At 39.2% G+C, this 16,696-nt stretch overlaps 1 protein-coding gene across 7 annotated transcripts in view; it reads left to right on the top strand.

Annotated features, from left to right (window-relative positions):
- The window catches only part of frmd4a (FERM domain containing 4A), a 133,760-nt gene that overhangs the window by 65,043 nt on the left and 52,021 nt on the right, over nucleotides 1-16,696 (top strand). The window contains exon 1 of one of the 7 annotated variants that reach the window (XM_088416704.1): nucleotides 11,797-11,808. The exons of the other annotated variants lie outside the window; for them this stretch is intronic. The gene's annotated coding sequence lies outside the window, so the exon portion shown is untranslated. Of the gene's footprint in view, nucleotides 1-11,796; nucleotides 11,809-16,696 lie in introns of those variants that run through there. 7 annotated transcript variants of the gene reach the window in all.

Here is a 16,696-nt window from a genome sequence, read left to right as displayed (position 1 = left end):
TCAAATACATTGGATATTTAAAACAACCCCATTATATAGAGTAGCTTTGCCTGCCTGGAGATCACAGCATGAATCAAACTCATATCTCAAGGCACTGTTCAATACTGTATTTCAATTTCCAAAATATTTTACCAAACATTGAAGCGATACAAATAATGGTTTGATGAATGGATGTAATTTAGTCAAATATATTAGCTTAATGCTAATATATTATGAATACCGCCATAGACAGATTGAAGAAATTAGCATTGGTTTTACAGTAGTTACAAATTAGCTATTTTTTCACACATGGATTTTCACACGTATCGCAAAGCTGCCTAAAGTCAAGATAGCAAGGTCAATTCTCATTTCAAGTCCTTTAGTGCAGAAACGCAACAGTTGTGTGTATCGCTTTAAAAAGCACCCAGCAGAGAGAGAGCGATAGCAACGAGAAGCGTCTGCATTTCCTTATTGGGAATGTTTGTTTTTGTGGCCGCGATTGGGAGAAGTGGCAATTGAGTGGGAGAGCAAGTGGGGTGGGGGTGAAGAAGAGAAGCTCACTGGGGACCATTAGCTGCGTGGGACTTGCAGGGCTTTGACCTTGACGAGAGAGAAAAAACATGCAGAGCAGCTCTTTCTGGCTGGCATCCAGAGATGACCCAATTATATTATCTTAGTGCTCTCAGGAGGAAATTAAAGGCTGATCATTGCCTTGGCATAGGGCAACGTTACCTGTAATGGCTCATGTCGATGTTTAAGAAGACAAGCGGCATGTGGATGTCTCACCGCCTCTACAGTCAACATCTACAAGCAATGTGTAATGGACTTCTTGGTCCGTCGTGCATGCACAGAGTTTTCACACTCCTATGAAGCTTTTTCACACTAATGTGCGCATCATCTCCACTCTACCAGGTAGTGTTGAACTTGCAAAATTACAAAAAAAAAAAGAGCATGTGGCACGTTGTGGTTACGTGGTGTGGAAAAGTCTAACCATTTTCACCCAGCTGCATGTTTTTGAGGGGCCAAAGTTTTGCTTTCCCACCAATAACTCAGCAGAATGGCGTATTACATTTTAATGTGATGAATTGTTCATCATGTATTGAACTACAGGTGAAGTGGCCACTACTTTTCCGTTCAGTGGCCCTTAGTGGGAAAAAAATGCCCCCCGTGTGTTAACCATAACCAGGGTAAAGGGTTGACCATGACTCATTTGCTCCATTAATCTCAATTTTAAAAAACAAACAAACAAACAAAAAAAATGTTAGATAGTGCCAAGGTGATTGGGATAAGGATACTGAGACAGTTTCATACGCCTGATGTATGCAAGATCAGCTTTTGGTCTTTGTTTTTTTTTTTTTTTTTTTTTTTGTCATTGTTGTGCTCAGGATACAGAGCCACTTCCAGGAAAAAGCATAGCCAGGAAGGAGCTGGCTGCCAAATAAGCCGGTTAAGTGTTGCAGTGGATACAGTATCTGAAAGGAGGACAAACACACTCAAAGCTTTTATCGGCTTTCACTGTGCCTCCTGACTACCTCAGGTTAAAACAGGCTCCTTGGTCACTTTTGATAGCCTGAATGTGTTCATTTCATTAGTTGGATTGATTTTTAATGCTTAGCAAATAAAATAACTGTGCTCAGTGAATCAGCAAAATGCTTCATCAGTATTCGGCGGGTGATATCTGAACTTGGATTCAAGGCTTTCATGGAGCCATTAGTATTCCCTGGATGCTTCTCCTGCCCTATTTGCAGCCGGTACCACCAGAACTAACCCAACAGACCTCTTGCAAAATGCACACAGGGTACTCAAAAGCAAGAGCTCTTAGACCTTTGGGGTCTAGGGGAAAAATTGTGAGCCTTATAGCATAAGTGCATGCCATTTTTAACATACTCTCTCAATAGCAAAAGAGTAAAATTACACACATTGTGTTTTTGCCTGTGTAGATTCTCATTTACTAGGTCATGTTAAAAAACAAAGATTGTATTGTGGCATCTGGAATTTTGTTTTGCTTACATAAAAATACTGAAAGTTGTGCTGTTAGGCATGTTTCCAAGGATCCCCTGGTAAAACGATTGCCAATTATACCAACTGATGAATATTTTAATGTAAATTTGCTTGACAAATTTCAAGAAAATAAATTGTAGGATTATAACATTGTAGAGCAAATATTGTGATGATAATTATTTTTGAGAGGAATTGTACTCTTGCAAGACAAAGTTGTGTTTTCCATACAACAAATTGCCATATTGTGATATTGATGTCAGTTTGAAAAAAAAGTTTAAAAAGGAAGAATTCAACTGGTGAGCTTTAGAAATACCACGTTGTCCTCATAATACTTAACCTTTTATTCTGGAGAATACAACTTTCTTCACCTTCTAATAATAAGGACTATTTTCTCAAACATATAGTTCATTTTCCTGAAAACGTTTTTAAGTTTATTCTGAACATAAACTCTTTAGGATCTACAGCTAATGTGAGGCGGGTATTGTTCAATACACAAGTCCTGCGTGTTCATTCATTGTTTGCATGTGACACTTAAGGGAGAGCAACACAATCGGAGGAAATCTAACCGACACAACAAGCCGCCCCAAAACAAACCCCTCTTTAACCCCCCCTGCTGGTTTAGAGACGCACTAGTATGTGAAAAATCAACACCTGCCAGACTTCTTCCTCCAAAAACAGTGCTTTGAAGAGGCATGAACAATAAGAGCAACTCCCTCACTCTCTTGGCTTGATGAAGTTAGGAATCCAAGGTAAGGGGGGGGGGGGGGGGGGGTCAGATTGCAGGAAGGGGATATCCAAGACTACTGACTACTTTGCCTCAGAGCCTTTCTTTCTTTGACGCTGTCAACATGACACCTAGACTCACACGGTTGGTATGTACGATGAATGCTTTGAGTATGTGTCAGCATGAATCATACTTAGCAGACAATCATGCCCACGTGTGCATTGCTTTTTGTCTAATTGTATTCTACATATGACTAAACACCTGCATTGACTCCAGCCTTTACAAAACATTACTCATCTTTTTACTGAACATTCGTGCACACGTTACAAAAGTATGGTAGATCAAAATAACCCAAACATGGAAAAAAAAGCGAAACAAAGCAAAGCTCTGGTGTTAGCAGATAACTGGCATGAAATTGAGAAATACATTGTTGTCTTTGTTGTCATTGTTGACTTGGACAATTATGCTGTTAGACAAACGTTATGTGTTTTACTGTACCCCCGATGTGACGTCCCACTTCATAGCGTATTGATGAGATTAAGGTCACAATATTGTATTGTTTGATACATATTTGGTGCTCCTTTTTTGTGTCTAGTTGTGTGTTTGCCAACACAATCTCCCTGGTTCATTGTAATGCACTGTCATATTTTATTACTGGATGTGATGTCAAGTTGTTGATTGGACTATCCGTTTGCACCTAATAGTTGCTAATTTGAGCTCTTTTTTCTCACTAGTTGACCCAAATAAGCAGAAAAGGTCTTTAAATAAAACTTTTAACTAATTTCAATCAATTCAATCAATTTCAATCAAAATATACCGTATGTATATTTAACCTCACAAGTAAACATCAGGCCAAAGAAAAGGGATCCACTAAGGTTAAAATACTTCAGAAGACTGTTAAACCACAAGTCTTTTAGTCTTTTACAGACATTTAAAAGATGGAAGCATTTTCAGAACTTCCATAGGTCCCATAAATCTGAGCTGTCTGTTTCATCTTTGTTTATCTTTTTATTTTCATATTACATTTGGATAACAATAAATTTGCCAAAGGGCAGGCAGAGGAATGTCAAGGCCTTGAAGTAAAACCTGTGTGATGTCTTTCTGAGGAATTTTCATCACTGTCCTAAACTGGAATCTGTCTTTGTTCTGTTTGCCAAAATCTGGGTCTGTATGTGAGAAACTTTTTTTTTTTTTTTTTTTTTTAACGCTCCCCCCCACAAGATGTTCCTTTCCCAAGGTCTTGAGAGCGCGGCCTGCCCTTTGTTTCTCAACTTTCCCAGCACCCTACTCGGGTTTTTCCTTTTTTGGATCTTGGTAATTTTCTAATTTGTTTGGGACTCGCTGGAGGCATGTTTGTTTTTTGATATGGCAGCGTCTGCGCACAAACAACCGCTGTAGCCGTTTGCTGTGTCCCTGAGCAGATAACGTCTTATTTGCATAGTTTGCCTGGAAAACACTTTCACTGTTCCATCACCAACTTGTGGAGTGATTACTTGTGGAGTGGCTTGGGAGTACAGTAGTTGTGATTTTTGAATTTCCACATTCCTCTTCCCATACGCTGTCACGTTCAAAACCTTTGTGCATAGGGTGACCAATTAATTCATGAAAATCAAGTAATACAAAAAACTTAATGTCAGTAGTGTCCGCCCATTCATCAAGTGTGAATTCAATAAGTAAACCGAGTAAATCCAATAGTCTGTCTATTTATGAAAATAAACACCACTTGCAGTATCCTTTTGGGACCCATACCCTCGCCTTGATTATTGAAACTTCCATGATGAGTGGAACAAAAATAAGACATTTCAAATGTTGTAAAAATATGAGCAAAGCTACCAATAAAGAGATCTTAAGCACTGTGAACAATTATAATGCATTTTTTTAGTGTAAAACAGTGTTAAAACAGTCTTAAGTTATTGAAAAACAAACAAGAGCTCCTCAGCCATCACCACAATCTGTTCGAGGTTGAACATGTGCATGGCCGCCATTCAGCCGATTAATTACAGCACACTTGGATCCAGGCCCACTCACGCACGACTCACGTGCTCACCACGCAGCCGCCCTGACACTCTAATCTGATTTAAGGTTGGGCATTAGTTTTAACGAGAGCAGGATATTAGAATTTTACACTCAAAGGAAGGCAAAGCCCAAAATATATACTGTAGTATAGATGTTTCGTCCCTCACACTGTTGAGGATTATTGTGATGTTAAATTTGATCAATTCTGTCAAATGTGTCTGATGACAAATCTGACTGGCCCCAGCAGACCTCACATCTTGTTTTTTTTGTTTTTTTTTTCCTTTAGGTGGTCCTGCTAGGTTTTAACTGCAGCTTTAGTGACGGGGATAAAAGGGCTTATAATGTTTTGGGTTCAAAGGTGAAGGCCTCCAGTGTAGGATGGTAATCCAGGCGGATTATAAAGAGAATCTGGTGAATATCTGAGGAAATCCCACTCAGGGACTTTCAGAGCCTCTGTTTGCATGGATCTAATAATCATGCTGTGTTTACTGAACTAAGATTTACAATGCTGTACATATACATGCGCTATACATATGTATTATAGGGCTGCCATAGAAAGTTCAATTTGGAGGTTTATTTAAATTTCATAAAGCAATGTACTCCGCTAACTTTGTAAACATAGAAGAGTCACCGGCATAAAGATAAAAATGGACATTTACACGGTTTTACTTTAAAAAGTTGTTTGACAGTTCATTGGGAAAAACTTTGCAATGCCAACTGTATTAGTTGTATATCTTGGATGTACTACATTGGAGCAAAAACACCCGGCTCTAGATCCCATCACAAGACCTCGCAAATGCTGTGGATCTTGGTGCGGATGGGAAAAACGAAACTTTGAACATTTTTCGATGAGAAAATTGTAAGACAAAATGATGTTAATGATGTGTCAGAGTTGGGAGTTTTTTTTTGTAACGGTTGTAATTCACAGACAATGAATTGTATTAGAGGATCAGAGAAAGCTGAAAGTATGATTTTATATCAGCACCCATATTTTACTTACTTTAATAACTTCGTTAAATGTGAAGTATATACACATATACATACATGTTTGTGTATATATGTAGAGAGCAAGAGAGAGAGGTGTAAAGTTCGAGTAAAAGTGATTACAATTTTTAAGGCTTCATAAATTCATGCTTAAAAAACACATTTTATTTGTAATTAAATATCCTTTGTGAGGCATGAAATAAATGCTCTATGGTCTTAATACACCTTATCAGTTATCATTATGGAATAAAATGCTGGGAATAAGAGAACTCATGATTCAATTTTTTTCTTCCCCCATCCCTCTCGAGTGCTTCCATCTGTAAACTGAATTATTCATATACATAAATTAAATTGCACATAATGTTCAGAAATGTGCAATCAGCGCCTGTTCCCATGTACTGTAAGCTCGGCTCTTTTTTGAGTCTCCGCAGATCCGTTGCATACAGACATTCTCTCAAGAAGTAATTTATAAGGGTAGTGGGGGAAAAAAAAATGACCGGGGCTCTCATGTGTTACGTGATTGATCAGATGTTTTTATTTACAGTATTTAGAAAACTCCACTTTTTTCCACCTCAGATCTTGGACCCTGCCTTAGGCGTAAAGGCCAAATGGCGGACATTCAATACATTTACAATGACAGGGGTTCTCTTTGGAGAAGAACACAGGGCCCGGCCACACATCCTTGCCAAGGGGCTCTCCCTACAGATGAGCTGGGTCATTTTTCATTACACTGCCTCGGTGGAATCACGTGTGACAATATGCTAAGCCAAAGTTGTGTGAGGGGGAGGGAAGGAGGCTGGGGTGTGTGTGTGCGTGTGTTGGGGAGGCAGGTCATTCAATTTTTGGATTAGAAATAATTCTCAATTTATTATTCAAGTGTACTCAATCATCGAACTGTTCTGTTTGCCATTGAAATGAGCAGGATGCTGTCTGACATTTTGGATGAGATTTCACCATTGTGAACAATGGCTTTTTTTTTTTTTTTGTGTGTGGTTAAAATTGTTTATATACAGTTCATCAACTCGTCCATCCATTTCCTATACTCTTTATCCTCATTATTTTAGGGCTATTCTGAAACCTATCACAGTTGAATTCAGTTGAATTTGTTGCCGGTCAGTCTCATGGCACATATAGACATACATCCACAAGAATTATGATGAACAGTTGTTAATGGGACTTTCCCTCTAGTTTCCCTCTAGTTTCTGCAAAACTTTAGTTAAAATCTAAACTTGAGGGTTTTTGAGTTGAGGTTCTTCTGGATGAAAGTATTCTAAATTAAAAATATTTGCCAAGATGTTATCTAGTTAACAGACAGTCAACGCTGCACTCTTAATGGGTGACCCCCTTGTCACTCACCAGGCCAGTCCCCACTTTTTCAGCATGTGATCTGCTTATAAAATGACCAAGTCAAAATTATGTACCCACTACAAAAATGCAAAACATATATTTATTATATAAATATATATATAAATATATTGAGGATTCTTTATATCTACAATGTATGTTGATGTACATGCATAACTGCATGAGCCAATATTGCACAACACAACACAATTAAATATGTCGATTTTTTTGTCACTACTTGATTCTAAAAATAAAAATGTGAGAGCCACAGCCCTAGTTTCATTGTTGTGAATGATGTGTAAATTTGAGAATATGTCGTCTACAGCACATGCGGCCCTGTTCACTTATGGCCTCGGTGTGAACTGTAGTTATTGCAATGTTTACTGTAATCATGACTTTAAAACTGCATTAGTATAGATTAGTGACAGACATAGTCAGAGGTGAACCTAAATGGAGGACCTTCTGTACTTTTGACTTGTCTCTGTCCACAAATGTGAAAGTTTTCAAACAAACTTGAAGATAACTTTACATTCTCTTCTGTTTTGCTTTTAAAAGTCAGTTCTGTCTTACCTGAGTGCTTTGCCCTTTTCAGCCTTGTAAACTCCCGCACCCCTCAGCCACTTACTGTTTTTATTGTAAACTGTCATTCTCCATATCTATCTCTAAATCCTCTTACATCACCCAAGTCAGTGTGTTCTGAAGGTCAACAAAGATCTCCAGAGGAGCGACAATCTGCATCTGCAGCTCCCACTTTTCCAAACAGTTTATTCTGACTTCTGAGGCCAGAATTTTTTTGCATTTGTCCTACTCCCAAACCATTGCCCTGTGATTGCTTTGGGACAAACATCGAACCAGTAAATTTTGACCAACCTCACAAATCTACTGCTAGACTAAAAACATCATAACCTAGCCAACTTTTAACCCATACTATCGTTGTTCGCAATAGTTTCTCGAGGAAATATCACCCTGAAAAACATTGCTATCGCGACAGGCCTCATTGTGTCATGAGACCGAAATCCAATTCAAATTTATAGTTCAGTCTGTCCCCGTGACCGAGTCCCAAATAACCTTACGGACCGCTGCCGCCCTCCTGTTTCGTCTCCAATCCCAAGCTGTTTCATCTCAGAGTACATGTTGAAAAGGCCAGCAGAGCACCCTGCGAGTCACTCACTTGACTAAGACTGCGGACGGGTCTGCTTAATATTCAGCATACAGAACCATTAGAGTGTTTGGTATTCAAGCCAGCAACATGTCAGTGCACCGAGGCCATTGGAGTTCAATGTCTCCTCAGTGAGCAGTGCCCTTAAGTTTGCAAAACACTCAGAGAAAAAAACAAAAACTGTAGATCAGATCAAGAATTCTCCATGGGTAGGATTGCTCGAGACTCAGTTTCAACTCTAAATCCCCATTACTATAAAGGACGCAGAACAAAATACTTTACCCCATGTGGCGTCAAGCAATCTTCCAGCATGTATTTCCAGACGTGTTGGTGAGCAGCGGGTCACTGGAGTCTACGCGGATTTCTCACTGTGTAAATTATAAATGAAGAAAAAAGGTGTAAGTGATAAGGGATCCTTCCCTTGTGAATGGGGCTTGCACTCATTTCCATCTCATATCCCTGCGTATCCCACCAGGCCCCCACTGACTTCCATTGATAAAAGTCTTGACATCGCATCCGTTTGTCTCTCAAATACCTCTCAAAGTCCTTTATGCTCCCATGACGCATACCCCAATGGTGCCACCAAAAAGGTGTTCTCTTGAACCATATAGTGTAAATCCAGGCTCAGTCTGTGCAATCCATCAGTGGGCAGGAGACAAGTTCTAATATTACAAACCACCAAGCAGGCATTGATTCCAACCAAATGTTTGTTTCACAATGCAATTTGCTTTTTATGTGACACAGGCAGTGACCAACTGATTCATATTTTCGGCACTCCTCAGTTTGGATACCAAAACCACAGTACACCAGTGGTAGGGTGGAGTTAGTGAAACGCTCGATAAGGAATGCAGCATTTCTCTGTTGGCTTGCATGCACATCTGCAGTGTGCGACCCAATTTGCCCTGCTTATTCTTGGTACCCTTGAGGGTAGGATTTAGAGGAACTTGGCCCTATAGGACATGTTTTGAGTTGTACGTCCATTTCAGTATTCTTTTTCTGTTCAAACAATTGTGTGAGAATGGATTAGTTTTAGAAGTCGACCATGAGAGTCCTAATTACACCACTGCCGCATTGTACCCCTTGTATAAGGTTAATCAGTCAAGTAATTTCACTTTAATGGGACACATAAGCAACAGGGGTGTACCGAAATTAAAATGTTAAGCCAAAACCGATAGTGAGAAACGCTTGGCTGAGAACTGAAACAAGGGAAAAAAAACAACTTTATTTTGCACCTAATGCACTTCATCACCTTTTGCAACCAATATGCTTTGAGAACAAACTATAACATCACAAGTGGTGTTCTGCACGTCTGTAAATGATTGATGAAAGTGAAATAAAATTGCATGTTATGGCTTTGAATAATAGTCTTGTTCAGTGTTTTAACACTTGTTTTTAACGTGTTGCAATTTTTTTGTGGTAAATGTTATATTTATAAATAACAAAGCCAGGGTTATTGTTTAATTTGATTAATTGACATAGAACAGAAGAAAGATTCTAGTTATTTGTTTAGTTTTTGTAAACAGTGACTAACTAGGTGAATTATTAATTGTTATTAAGTAAAGTATCAAAGTAATCTCACTTTATCATTCTTATTGAGATGTCAGTTTTTATGGATTGATAGACCTTGAAGAAGGCAATATTCATTTAGAAATGTTCAGTTACTAACATTTAATGCAACAGACTTTTTTCTGAGTTCGTTATGTCAGAATAACTCACTTTACAGGCTTTTCATTTGTTGCATCACTAATTGGATACCGCCCATGAAGACTAAATGCACGCCCATATTCTCCAAGCAGTCAGCAGTGCACTGGGACGAAGTCATGAAAGTGGCGCTGCGGCCACATGGTGAGAGGCAGGATTCAAAGTTCTTAAATCCTGTTTTGAAATATAGCCACCCAACTTATATTTCATAAGAAATTGAATCACCATCGTGCCAAAGGTGATCAATAATCAAATACATATTTATAGTTATTTGTGGTGAAAAGTTTAAAAGTACAGGGCCTTTAAATGCTTCTGTTGGTTTTCATTTGAATTTTGCAGTTTTTTTCCACATTAAAAGTGGAAAATTCCAAAAGGATTTATTATGACTGGTTGGTTTTATCAACCCTAAGTCTCTGGTATTTTAAAAGATATGTAACTGCATTGACGGGATCCCTTCCAAGACTATGAACTGAGAGGATAAGTGACAATGGCTGTAATTTAGAGATTTGCAGCATTTGTGTGCATGTGGCAGATGTAAGATGATGTAAGAATTTTAGTATTGAAACTTCTTAAGAAAAACAAGTCAACCACAATAGAAACTACTGTCAGAATACCAGAAAAAATGTTTGTAGGGTCAGCTCATGTCACGCTAGAAGTCACATTTCTTTGTGTGCAAAAGTGGTGGTCATCTTTCATCAAATCTGTCAGTTATAGGCAAACTCGGGATTCTGAGAAATAAATGGGAGGATTTGTTTTGTTTTATTTTAGTGCAGCACAGGTTATAACGTCTGAAAATGTATCACTGAAGTAAAACAAGAAGTAAAAGAGTAGTCTGCTTTAGAAATATCTTCTCCTTGTTTGAAGTGCCACAGCATGTTTCTGATTTGGGAGGGAAAAAAAGAAGCAAAAAAAAAGCCGTAACTGAAACCACATTTTGGCCTCAAAGTCAGTCACGGGCGCAAGGGTGGAGCTCGCAGACACACACAAAAATACACTCCTACGCACACATGCACACACACTTGAGCAAACAAAACAGCGCTCCTGGTCAGTGGATTCTTGAGACATTCCTGGCTGCTTTTTCGTGACCCTCCCTGCGCAGTCTCAACTGTGGTGCTTTACGTCCAGGCGATGCTAATAGTTTCCTAATACCGTAAACTGGTGGGAAACATACAACTCCAAAGACGCCAGTTTTGCACCAAAGTAGATGTTGCTGTTGAGTGTCCCACAAACAACAAGAGGGTGACATACTGTTTCGAAGTACTAAGCTAACTTAAGTATTGTGATTCTTTGCCTGCCTTGGGAAAAAAAGGAACAGCTCTTACCCTTGAAAAGTTTCGTGTCATGACTTTTTACAACTGCAGTGTACCTTGAAATCAGCAACTAGTCTTTGCATAATTCCAAAGCTTTAAGTAGTGTCCCATTTTACACTATGTAAAAAAAAAAAAAAAAAAATATATATATATATATATATATATATATATATATATATATATATATATATATATATATATATATATATATATATATATATATATATATTCAGTCAGTTGATGCACAATAATCCAACATCAGTCTGAGAATTTGTGGGCCACGCATTTAAACCTTTAGTGCTGTCATATTTGTTCCTACATAACATGTCGAACATAAGTATGCCATCAGGGCTTGAGAATCCAGACATATACATTACATCATATTGGCTATTCAATCAACATTGAATTCTCTGAACATTTAAAATGAGTGTTAGTATTTTCGACATTTTTTTTTACAATTGACTCAACTAATATACATAAAACAAAGTTATGAAACTTTAAAAATATTTATGAATAAATTTCTTTTTCTGTGTATGTTTAGGCCTGCAGAGAAGGCCGTGCTGGCCCTTAGGGTCCACCGCTGCATCTGAGTAAGACCATGCTTGTTTATTTAGTCTCGTGAAATGACCGAGGTTGTGTGTGGGGGTTGAAAGGGACCCCATCTTGATTCGGTTAGCATTCAAGCCGGTTTATATCAAATTGCAGGCGATGTAGGTTAACTTTTGGAGTGCATGTTATCCCCTTCTGTTCTTAATACCCGCCATCCAGATTGCTTTCCCATCAGCACATCATCAAGACCACACCTCACCATCATAACAAGTCTCGAGCCAGATTGGTCACACCTAGTCAAGTGTTTCCCCACATTGTATTTTTTGGGAAACACCCTTTGAGGGTAACGGAATATGTGACATGAAAATGGCAGACGTTTGACCTTTACAGCGGGGTATTCACTCTGTGAGGAATTCGAGGCTAAGACCAGCTCCCCTATTAACCGATATACTGTGTGTGTGTGTGTGTGTGTGTGTGTATATATATATATATATATATATATATATATATATATATATATATATATATATATATATATATATATATATATATATATATATACATATAATATATATATATATATATATACATATACATATATATATATATATATATATATATATATATATATATATATACACACACACACACACACACACAGTATATCGGTTAATAGGGGAGCTATATATATATATATATATATATATATATATATATATATATGTGTATGTATATGTATATGTATATATATATATATATATATATATGTATGTATATGTGTATATATATATATATATATATATATGTATATATATAATATATATATATATATATATATATATGTATATATATATATATATATATATATATGTATATATATATATATATATATGTATATATATATGTATATATATATATATATATATGTATACAAAGTGAAAGCAGAGGTACTCGCGACTACGGATACCTAAACACACCCCCAAGTTTAACCAACCAATCATTGTCAGTTAGCACATCATGCCCCCCTCAAGCTGCCTGGGTGGGTAGCCTAGACCCAGGTCGCAATTTGGCGCTTAGAAGGTTCCTGATAGACACTTAGGGGAAACACTTCAAACCCGAAACGTTTTTTTGGTGTGAACAGAAAGGCGAAATCAAGCTAGCCGGATACAGTGGAAGAGTTCCTGCAGCGTGGAAGAGTCAATTTTGTCCTATACCTCCCTCTGGTGTCTTCTGAATGTGACATCGAAGCATCCTCGGTTGCAAGTCACAGTTCCCCTGTTGTCTAGGTGTTTTCCACATTTTACAAAATTAGGCCTGTGAAAAGTTATATGTGTACCCACCATTACTTCAATAACTCTCCTTATGTTAAGAACATGTATTCATTAACTCCTGAAGGAAAGAGGTTAAAGGACTTCCTCTCCTTGTTTGTATCTGCCCTGACCCAATCTGTCTGTTGATTTCAGCCTATTCTGTCCCCATTTGTGCTTCCCTCCCTCACTTGAGTCAAACAATCAACGTCTTCCGATGGCAAACAGAGGAAATAACCAATGAAGGCAGATATGTATTGGACTGAGAGGAAAAGAAAAACGACTCACGGGTGTTTGTGTTAAAGCCGGGGAAAGGACTCATCTGGAGATGTTTAAGTTGGACAAGGCAGTTTCCGGTGTCTGGACGAGGACAAAAATATCCAGAAACACTCAAATCTGGTTAGAGTGTATTCGGAAGGGGGGTGGAGAGGATTTACCTTTCGTTCCTTCTCATGTGACCTTCAACCTTATAATTCAGTAAAAATGAATGTTGGGCTTGCAGAAATCGCTTTGGATCAAATAGAACAGAGTTTTGTCACGGTGAGGTGGTATACTCTGTTGGTTATTGTGAATTGTCTGTCTCTATAAACAGTGTGTGGCCTGTGTTTGGCCAATCAAAGGTGTAGATGGATAAATGGATCGGGCAAAAATCCCCAATAAATAAATATTTTCTACTCTGGACCCAGACATTTTGTTTTAATTGTAGTTTTGCAAGTGGAGCTTTTTTAAGCAAGGGTGTGAGGGTTTGGGGTAGTTGTGGGGTACTACAATAGTGTCATCGTAACCTTTCTGGTCATTATGACCAATAAATTTATACAGGAAAGACACAGAACAATCACTAGTGTTGCAAGTGATCTCTTGTCATTCGAGCCAATCATTTTTATTCAGAGTTGCTTTGCATGTTGATGGTAAACTGATCATTTTGTTCTTGGTATAGTCCAGTGGTTCTCAACATTTTTTTTAATGATGTACCCTGTGATTTTTTTTTTTCAACCAAGTACCCCCTAACGAATGTAAAGTATTTTAGGATGGGGAAAAAAGACTTAAACTTCAACTATATATTGTTTACTAAACTGAGAATACTGTACATTTTTCATGGTATCTCTAGATGCATTTTATTCGTCAACTTCAGATGACAGTTTATTAACCATCATATATAATAGACTAAAGGAACATAACGTTTTGCAAATGAATCATTATAGCACAGATTAATGTTACTACATGGTCCAGTTGATTTGATCTTAGTTTGAAAAGAAATTGTACAGTTGCGGCCACAAAATTATATTTGATTTGCTGATTTCCTATTAGCATCTTGTGTACCCCCTTGAAGGTGACATACTTAACCTCATATGAGGTCCGCTTCTTTAGTGGTTGTTAGTTTGTATTTGTTTATTCATAAGCAATTTGTGCAAACACATTTGATGCAGCAACTCAAAATGTCCTCATTCAAGCTTGTTTAATATTTAATGTAAGGTATTTATTTTTCCATTCTCAGGCACTTTAGCAAGATGCTGTTTTCAAGACCCTGAATTTTAAACACAAACTTATTTGCATTACACACATTACATAGACAATTGAGAATCCTTAATTAAGCAAGCATGCATATTTCTACAATACAGAGGAAAAATCAACACAAGCATGGGGAGAACATTAAATGTGAGCCCCCAACTGTGTGAACTGTGAGGCAAACATACAGTACTTACCACTACCCCACCATGCTGCTCAACAGTTCATATTGTTGTAACATTGTAGGATTGCATAATTTTGAAATTAATTTGCAAGAACTGTACCCATTTGATTGAGGACACCTGATTTCAATGGATGGATACTATACTGTTATTCTGACAGGTTTAAAGCAAAGAGTGCATAATATCATAAAAATCGTATAAACTGAATGTTTATACGCAAAACTGTAGGGAATTTCTATTACTTCATGAATAGTAAACAAAGAAAGAGCTGCCTACGCGTAGTCTCAGAGGCCACATCTATTTTTGGTACCAAAAACTGGAGCTGATTGTGTTATGTTAACAACTTTGCGGTTTCGACAGCTGCTGCTCAGACAGCGTCAGGTGAACACCAGCTTCCAATCTGGCTTCCCGGAAAGTAAATGCAATAGTTGCGTGAGCACCGAATGCCAGAAAAATCATTGAGGCGAGGTGAGGTGAACCTAAGGAAGGAGATTTTCTTTGGTGCCGGCAAGCAGGAAGTGGTGGGATTGAGAGATGCCAAATGCAGGCAATGCAAAGCAACCCGATTAGAAGTGCCATCATATTTTCATTTTTTCTTATATGTCTTGTATATGGAAATTTTAAAAAACGGTACTGTCCATAATTGTACTGGCTGATATAAAAACTCAGCTACTTCTCAAAATTTTCTGCAGACCATACCTTTAACTAGACATGGATGGTACAAAGTCATTACTGTACTCCAGCTTATAAAAACTTGGTGGTCTCCGTCTGCATTATTAAAATGTAAACATTTGTTGGATAAACCAGCGGGTCTACCGCAGCATGGTAATGCATAGTGCAATTAATAGCACCAATTTAAGTTCTGTGTTCCTGTCACGGGGGTGCACGGCGGGTGTGATCGCCGGCGTGGTTGCGGAGGACCCAAAAGCAGGGGAGCGTCGGGACAGGGGGTTGATTAAATCCATTTATTTATAAACGAACGGGAACAAAAGCGAGAAAAACAGGACGGCAAAAAACTCGAACTAAGGGCGCAGGCAGGCTGGCAAAACAGAAAGCAAAACACTATGGACAGGCTGGCAGGAAAACACGGAGCTGAGGGACTCGGGGCAAGACGGGACTACGAGACAACAATACGATAGAGACAATATGACATGACGTGACAGAGACAATGATCCGACGCGGGCTGTAACGAAAACCAGGTTTAAATACATACAGCTCTAATCAAACAAACACACGGCAGCTGGGCAGGGACAACAGGCAAAGGGAGCGGATTGGAGGACACGAGGGGCGGGTAACACGGACAGGTGGACTACATCAAAACTAAACGCAGAAAGACGCAACCGGAGCGGGAACAGGAACTATATACGGAAACAAAGGAACAGAACCCCTCAAAATAAACCCACAACCCAAAATCCATGACAGAACCCCCCTCTCAAGGGACGGATCCCAGACGTCCCAAAAACAAACCGACAAGCAAACAAAACCGAGGCAGGGTGGGCGGAAGGGGGACCGGAGGAGGGCACAGGAGAAAAACAAAAACAGTCCAAAGGCACCCCTGGTGCCAAACGGGATGCACCCGAGGGGGAAAGTCCAGAGGACGACCCGGTCGCCAGAGCGAGTCAGGCGGGCGACCCGGTCGCCAGACGAAAGGTGCCCTGCGGGGCGAGTCAGGTGGGCGGCCCGGACGCCAGACAAGAGGCGCCCGGCGAGGCGAATCAGGCGGGCGGCCAGGACGCCAGAGCAGATGTGCCCGGCGGGCCGAGTCAGGTGGGCGGCCCGGACGCCAGACAAGAGGCGCCCGGCGAGGCGAATCAGGCGGGCGGCCAGGACGCCAGAGCAGATGTGCCCGGCGGGCCGAGTCAGGCGGGCGACCTGGGCGCCCGATGGCGAACAGCAAGCCACCCCAGGTAGGCTTGTATCCCGGTTGCCCCTGA

This window comes from Hippichthys cyanospilos, chromosome 6 (genome assembly GCF_059441005.1).
Source record: "Hippichthys cyanospilos isolate Australia breed blue-spotted pipefish chromosome 6, RoL_Hcya_1.0, whole genome shotgun sequence".
NCBI classification, from domain to species: Eukaryota; Metazoa; Chordata; class Actinopteri; order Syngnathiformes; family Syngnathidae; genus Hippichthys; species Hippichthys cyanospilos.
The sequence above is the reverse complement of the archived record's forward strand: the minus strand, read 5'-3'. Positions and strand labels throughout refer to the sequence as shown.